This window comes from Rousettus aegyptiacus, unplaced genomic scaffold (genome assembly GCF_014176215.1).
Source record: "Rousettus aegyptiacus isolate mRouAeg1 unplaced genomic scaffold, mRouAeg1.p scaffold_m13_p_10, whole genome shotgun sequence".
In the NCBI taxonomy this organism is placed as follows: Eukaryota; Metazoa; Chordata; class Mammalia; order Chiroptera; family Pteropodidae; genus Rousettus; species Rousettus aegyptiacus.
In genome coordinates this window covers 66,051,306-66,058,039 of record NW_023416285.1, presented here as the reverse complement: position 1 = coordinate 66,058,039, position 6,734 = coordinate 66,051,306, and the positions used below count along the sequence as shown (strand labels likewise).

At 42.4% G+C, this 6,734-nt stretch overlaps 1 long non-coding RNA gene across 1 annotated transcript; it reads left to right on the top strand.

Moving 5' to 3' along the window:
• The first annotated feature begins 1,268 nt into the window (after positions 1-1,268).
• LOC118608683 lies at positions 1,269-3,171 on the top strand. Its single transcript, XR_004953115.1, has 3 exons — positions 1,269-1,641; positions 2,174-2,280; positions 3,063-3,171. It is a non-coding gene; the product is annotated as an uncharacterized LOC118608683 (long non-coding RNA).
• Positions 3,172-6,734: the final 3,563 nt, after the last annotated feature.

Below are 6,734 nucleotides of genomic sequence, written 5' to 3'. Positions count from 1 at the left end.
AACTGAATTTCAGATAAACAACAAATAATATTTCGGTATAAATAAATCCCCAGTATTGCATAAGACATACTTAAATGTTAGGAAATTATTTGTTGATTACCTGAAAGGCAAACTCAACTGGGCATCCTGTACTTTTACATTTGCTAAATCTGGCAGCTCTTATTAAACTCAGAGTCACAGCCTGCAGTGCTGGCTGATATTCTCCCTCAGTAAACGGGAGACATTGAGTGGAGCACTTCTCTTTTCTCGAGGTCCTGTACTGTGCTCAGTCTCCCTGTGAGGGGGAGCGAAGCACACAGCCCGCAGCTGCCACTGGTGCTGGGAGGAGGCAGGGAGGCTACTAGGCTTAGAGCAAACTGGGGCGCTGCCCTGGAGTCACTGGGACAGGGCTGTCTGTGGCAGGAACAACTCCAGGACACACACACTCCAGTGACTGAAATATATATGTATATAATATACAATAATATATAACAATATATTATAATATATTATATTATAATAAATAATGTACAATATAAATATATAATATGTAATATATAATATATAAAATAATATATAATGATATATGATATATGATATATGATATATGATATAGTATTGTATATAATATACATTAATATATTATATAATATATTATATATCATATATTATTATATATTATACATATATATATTCTATGCATATATATAAAGGTGAGGGTGTGGGCAATTGAGGGCTATTTTAGCTGTTATTGCTCCTGTGGCTGTAGAGGTTCCCTGCAAGCCCAGGTGACCTGAGAGGAAAGGCATTGTGGGATCAGCAGAGGGAGAAGCTCAGGGCTCCCCGGGAGCCCAAGAGAGTGGCAGAGAGCGGAGCGAGAACTGGAAGCCCTGACTCTTGAAGCTGGCTTCGTGAAGCCCACCTCAGATGGCAGGAAAGGGAAGTTCGGGTTGGGACTGTGGAAAGCACAGGGCTACATCCAGTCACCGGGTCCCACTACCTGTCCCCGTGAGTGGAGCAGTGAGCACGCCAGCCACCACGTTTGCTGCCACAGGCAGCCGGTTTTTCTGTGAAGGAGTGTCTGGAAGATGCTATGATATCCTGGAAAGAACGTGTTCCAAATCTCCTGGGTGGCAGCTGGCCAGAGGGGAGACAAACAGCAGGGGTGGGAGAGGAAAGGATAGGTTCTCCCTCGCTGATGCTAGTTGTCCAAAGTGAGTTCTGGTTGGAAACAAGAATTAGCGGGGTGGCGTTAGGCACATAATTTATTAATCTGTGCTTCAGTTTCCTCATCTACAGGATAAGGCTGGACTAAATGGTGGGCTCTTTCCTGCTCTGACCTTGTTATTCTCCTAGAAGCTGCTCCCAGTTGCAACAATGCTTCCCAGAAGTCACTCCAGTTATCCATATCATCTCTAATGAAGAACAGAATGAAAAGTTTGAAAGAAAAAAAAAAGAGAGAGAGGAAGCGAATTTGTTATTCCCTGTGTAATTATCAACATTATTTTTCATCATCCAGCATCAGAAGCTTATTCTTATAGAAGAGTGTATGGACAGCGTTCAGGGAATGTGCCAAACATTCATAAATTGATGCTGAGGCAAAACAAAAACGTGTAATAGTGATTTCGGTATCTACAAGGTGTCCACAGAGTCTGGAAACAGGTAATACTGTTTTATTGTTTTTCAGTTTGAAGATATTTGTGACAACATTATGTGTATTCACCTGTTTCTATGTTTTATGAATACCTTATACAGCTATATGAGTTTTACATATAAAATTAATATACATCAGATAAAATACTCTATATATGAATATATACATACATAAGCAAACGTATATATGTTTATATTTATAAAGAGAGTAAGATAGTGCAAAAAAGCAAATATGGCAAAAATGTTAATAATTAATGAATTTAAAATAGTCAATGAACGTGTATGTAACTCTAGGTATACTTAGGTAACTGCTATTTAAATGGTCGAAGCATTGCATGTGAATGGAAAACGAGTTTGTAAATCAATGAGATGTCAGAAATGACTGCAATATTTATATTCATTATTAAGGGCATTAAGTATAGAGAAGAACTTGACTTTACATGAATGCAAAGAATTTATGGGGAATACCTGGAATTAATAAAATGATCTCTTTTTCTAAAGTAGACACTGAGAGATTATTTTTCATTTTTGTTCATTTTAGAACTTTACAGTTAATTTGAAAAGCATCTATAATTTCGACAGTGGATTCCAGGCAACAGCTGTGGGAACCCATCTACGGCTCTCTCCTTCCAGTTCATTGGCTGTTGAGTGAGTTACAACGCTCCACCCAGAATTGGTTAAGGCTCTGCCAATTCTCCTTGTTTATTAGCTATATCTAACTACATTTCATTAAAGCTGAAGAGTCAACTTTATGTTTACTATTTTGATGAAATAATTCACCACATCAGGATTATTTGAAATTTGACTGTCCTTAAGTTCTGTTCCATATTTGACATTGGAATGTAGAGGGTGGGAGGTATGTATAAAACATGATCTTTTTCTCAATGCATTTATAGTCTAGGACATGGGTTGCATTAGTCTAAGGACTGACTTTCTAGTTCTGGGAGTAAAATCGGGAGCAGGATTTTTTTTCTCTAAAGGTGTGGATCTTTGTGCAGCCCCATGAGTATGGGTAAACCCATAGGATGCTTTGGTGCCACCTCCAGCCCTTCTGGGTGGAGCTCCAGAGAAAAGCAGGAAGTAGGAGTCATTCTGACAGCCCGGAGTCCCCCAGCCGGTGCACACCCTGCTGCCTTGTGCTACCTTGCAGAGAAAGTCGAGGGACCTTCCCTTTTTAGGGGCTCAGTGGTATAATCCTGACACACATCAAGAAGGGCCAGCTTTGAAGGCCTGGGCTGCTCACCAACCTTATTAAAAGTATAAGGTAAAAAGTCAGTCCCATGCTTACACGTCAAATGTGATATCAGAGCCTAAATCTAAGCTATTCTTTAGCAACTGACTTTCATCAGCCAGTGTTTTGTCTCGGTATGTTTGGAGGACACTCTGATGACTAAAGAAAGGACGTCTGAAGTCTCGTTACATGATTTTAGGGAAGGAGCAAGCTTCTGAAGATTATCCTGGGACTTCTACCAAGACACAGCGATGTCAGAAAAACAACGCAGTTCAAAGCAGAATGAAATAAAAGCAAAATAGAATTATAAGGTATGTGTTTGGGGAGCACAGAGACATGAATGAGGAAGGTTGATTCTGGAACAACCAGGTGAGGCTTCATAAAGACAGGAGCAGCTTTAGAGCCAGGTCGTAAAGGGTGAGTGGTATTTTCACAGGCAAGTAATAGAGAAATGACTCCTGGACACAGGAACAACAAAAATTCCAAATCCTAGATGGAATAAAATGATACAAGGAGGAAGCAATTTGCCAAATCCAGAATGTAGGAAACTCTGCAGGATAATTTACCCTGTTTCTTTAGCAAGTCAATGGAGAAGAAAGAGGTGCTAGTGGAGAGGATTATCTAGACGTATGTATGTATGTATGTATGTATGTATGTATGTATGTACTTATTTGCTTATCTATCTATCTATCTATCTATCTATCTATTTATTTATTTATAACGCCTATAGCACCTGGTATTCCTAGGCGGTCTCCCATCTAAGCACTAACCAGTTTCTGAAATCAGATGAGATCGGGCACGTTCAGGGTGGCATGGCCATAGACAGGATTATCTAGATTTAAAAATATTTGCTGAACCTCCTTATAGCAGAATTCTCTACATCCCTACCTTCTTCTTCCCTTCCTCTCTCCCTCCCTCCATTCCTTCATTCATGTATTTGACAAATGCTCAGTATTCACTATGTGACAGCCACTGGGTTAGTCAATCACCACTGTGGATCCTTCCCTTATAATGTTTCTCCAGTTGGTCCTTTCATTTCCGTCTTCCCTCCCCACTTCAGTAACAAATGCCAAATTATAGCAATGGTCTCTGTGGTGATCCCACTCCCTTCAGTCTCATAACTTTTCCACAATCTGTAAAGCTAACGTAGAAGTTGGCCTGAAACCAACAAATCTCATAGAGCCCTGACAGAGGCTACCTGGTGGCTGGCCTGCATTGGAGGTTTGCTTGGCACTGAACTCCACAGAAAGGGGCTCCATGGAAGATAGCTCACAGCCAAAATGATAAGACATGTGGTTAAGGCTTTGGGGAGACGAGATACATTTTTTGTCCTCATGGTGCATATTGTATAAAAAGGGAGCAGACACACATTAAATCAATAATCACACAAATCATTATTTAATTTTACTTGTGTAAGCTCTCCTCTGTAAAGGACAATACTTATGTAAACAGAGAGTTTGTAACAGGTAAATCTAACGTGCTGTGGGGTCCAAGAAGGCCTCCCTGGGAGGGAGATGATTAACCTGAGAACTAAGCAGGAGCTCCGGAGCTAAAGGAGGGCTGGTTTGGGGAGGGTCGTTGGGTGGGGTTGGAAAGACCACCCAGGCAGATGCGACATGGGCAAAGGCCTGGAGACGGAAATTTAGAGAAACAGAAAACCCTTAATCTGCGGATGGACTCTAATCAGGGGAACTACGCAGCCATATTTGCATTTCAGAAACCACCCCTTGGCTGTAGTGTGAGAATCATAAAGGCACGTAGGGCCTAGGGCAGAGGTAAAGAAGCCAGTTGGTGGCTGTTATAAAAGATCCGGTGGGGGTGTCGCGGTGAGTACGAAAGCTGTGATGGTGTGGACAGACAGGAAGGAATGGATTTGACGAAAATTTAGGGGCTAGATTTGGCTGTGCTTAATGACTAATGAATTAGATGTGGGAAGTGAGGAGAAGGGAGTTCAAAGAATCACTTCCGGGGTACTGGATGGAGCAACGAGTAGATAGTGAAATGGAACACAGAGGATCAGGTTTGGTGGGTGGAAAGGGTTTAGGGCAGCTGATGAGTTTCATTTTGGACACATTTAGTTTGAAGTGTCTATGGGGATATCCAATAGGCAGTGGGATGTGAGCGTGAAGTGCCAGAAAAAATTTAAAGCAGGAGTTACAGGAAATATCAGCAAAGATCATGGTTTCTGCTTTGTACCCATAGCTGCAATTCCATTTGTCTCTTCAGGCCTAACGGTGGGAAAGACTTTCCCCCGCTGCTAGCTCTCAGGTCCTTCATCTGCCCTTGCCAGTTTCCCTTAATCCTGTCCAGATCTTTCCAAAAGGTTCCTTCATTCATCTCTCTCCAGTCATGCCTGTTCCTTGCCATCTGTGTCCTGCTGGGATCCTTACCTTTATAGTCATGTCACAAAGCCACAGAAACAGAATGTCAAGGTGGTAATAGTCTACAGCAGGAGTCCCCAAACCTTAGGCCACAGACCGGTACCAGTCCGTGGCCTGTTAGGAACTGGGCCGCACAGTAGCAGGTGAGTGGCAGCAAGTGAGCAAAACGCCATCTGTATTTGCAGCCACTCCCCAGCTAGCATCACTGCCTCAGCTCCACCTCAGATCATCAGTCATTAGATCCTCATAGGCTCACTGGTCCCTAGGGCCAAAAAGGTCAGGGCCTGCTGGTCTACAGTGCCAAACGCTGCAGAGGTTGTGCATGAGGTCCATGCCACGTGGCATTCATAGGTTGTGGGCAACCTCTACTAGCACAGGCTAAAGGGATAGTGGACCTGACTACAGTACCCTGAAGGGTCAGTAGAGTCATTAACTGCTCCTGTGAGGGTCCTAGCTGTGGTATTTGAGGGAACTGCAGAGTGGTGTTGGAGGGATTCGAGCACGGTTTTGGCCTGTGGGAGGAGTTATTAGACAGGGAAGGATTGGATGTACCAGAATGGAAAATGTAAATGGACCCATGCCCAGGACTGCAGTGAAGGCAGATAGAAAGGAGTAACAACCACAGAATGCTTGCTTCTTAGATTGGAGGAAAAGGGCGAGTGTAGCTATAGATAGAAAAATGTTTACTGCTATAGGGTAGGGGAATGAAGGAGTTTCTTCCTGATAGCCTAAATTTTCTCAGTAAAAGTTTAAGGACAGGGAAATTTCAAAATAGTAATTGTGAATGGGGGCAAAGAGATTAATCAAGGACCAGTGAAGGCCTCAAAAGTTTGCTAAAATAAATGAATACATAATTTATTTAAATGGTGTAAACCAGAATATAGAATGTGTGGCAAAATGATAATGTCATGAGATGAAATTGAAAAGGTAGGATGTGTCCCAATCATGGCATTTGGTCTTTATACATAGGCAGTGGGGAACTATCGAAAGTTGAATAGTGGAAAGATGAATAGGATATATTATTCAGGGGTGAGTGACAGCCAGAAGAAGTACTAAAGGTCATAAAGAGGCCTTAAAATAATCTAGGTGATAGATAAGAAGTGTGCCTTATTTGGGGGTTTAGAGTAGAGCTTACTAAGAGTTACTGAGGAGCTGGGGCCTGGAAGACTAGTGGTGAGGCTGCTTTCTATGCAAACACTGGTCGACATAAGTCGCTTAGCCCCCATCCAGACTGCCATACTAAATGTCTCCCTGTGGAGACCAACAGGAACGTCTGCTGCACAGAGCTTCGAGGCTACTCGGACGCAGGAAATGAAGGAAAAGGAGTCAGAGGCAAGTCAGAAATTTCAACTAGCTTTACTGGGCGGATGTCATGACACTATTGATTAAGACATAGAATATGGGAGGTCAAGCCTGTGAAGAAAAATGATGAATTTTATGTCCCAGGAGGATCTATGTGGAGAATGTGAGTCTGGAGCTTGGGAGGGAGG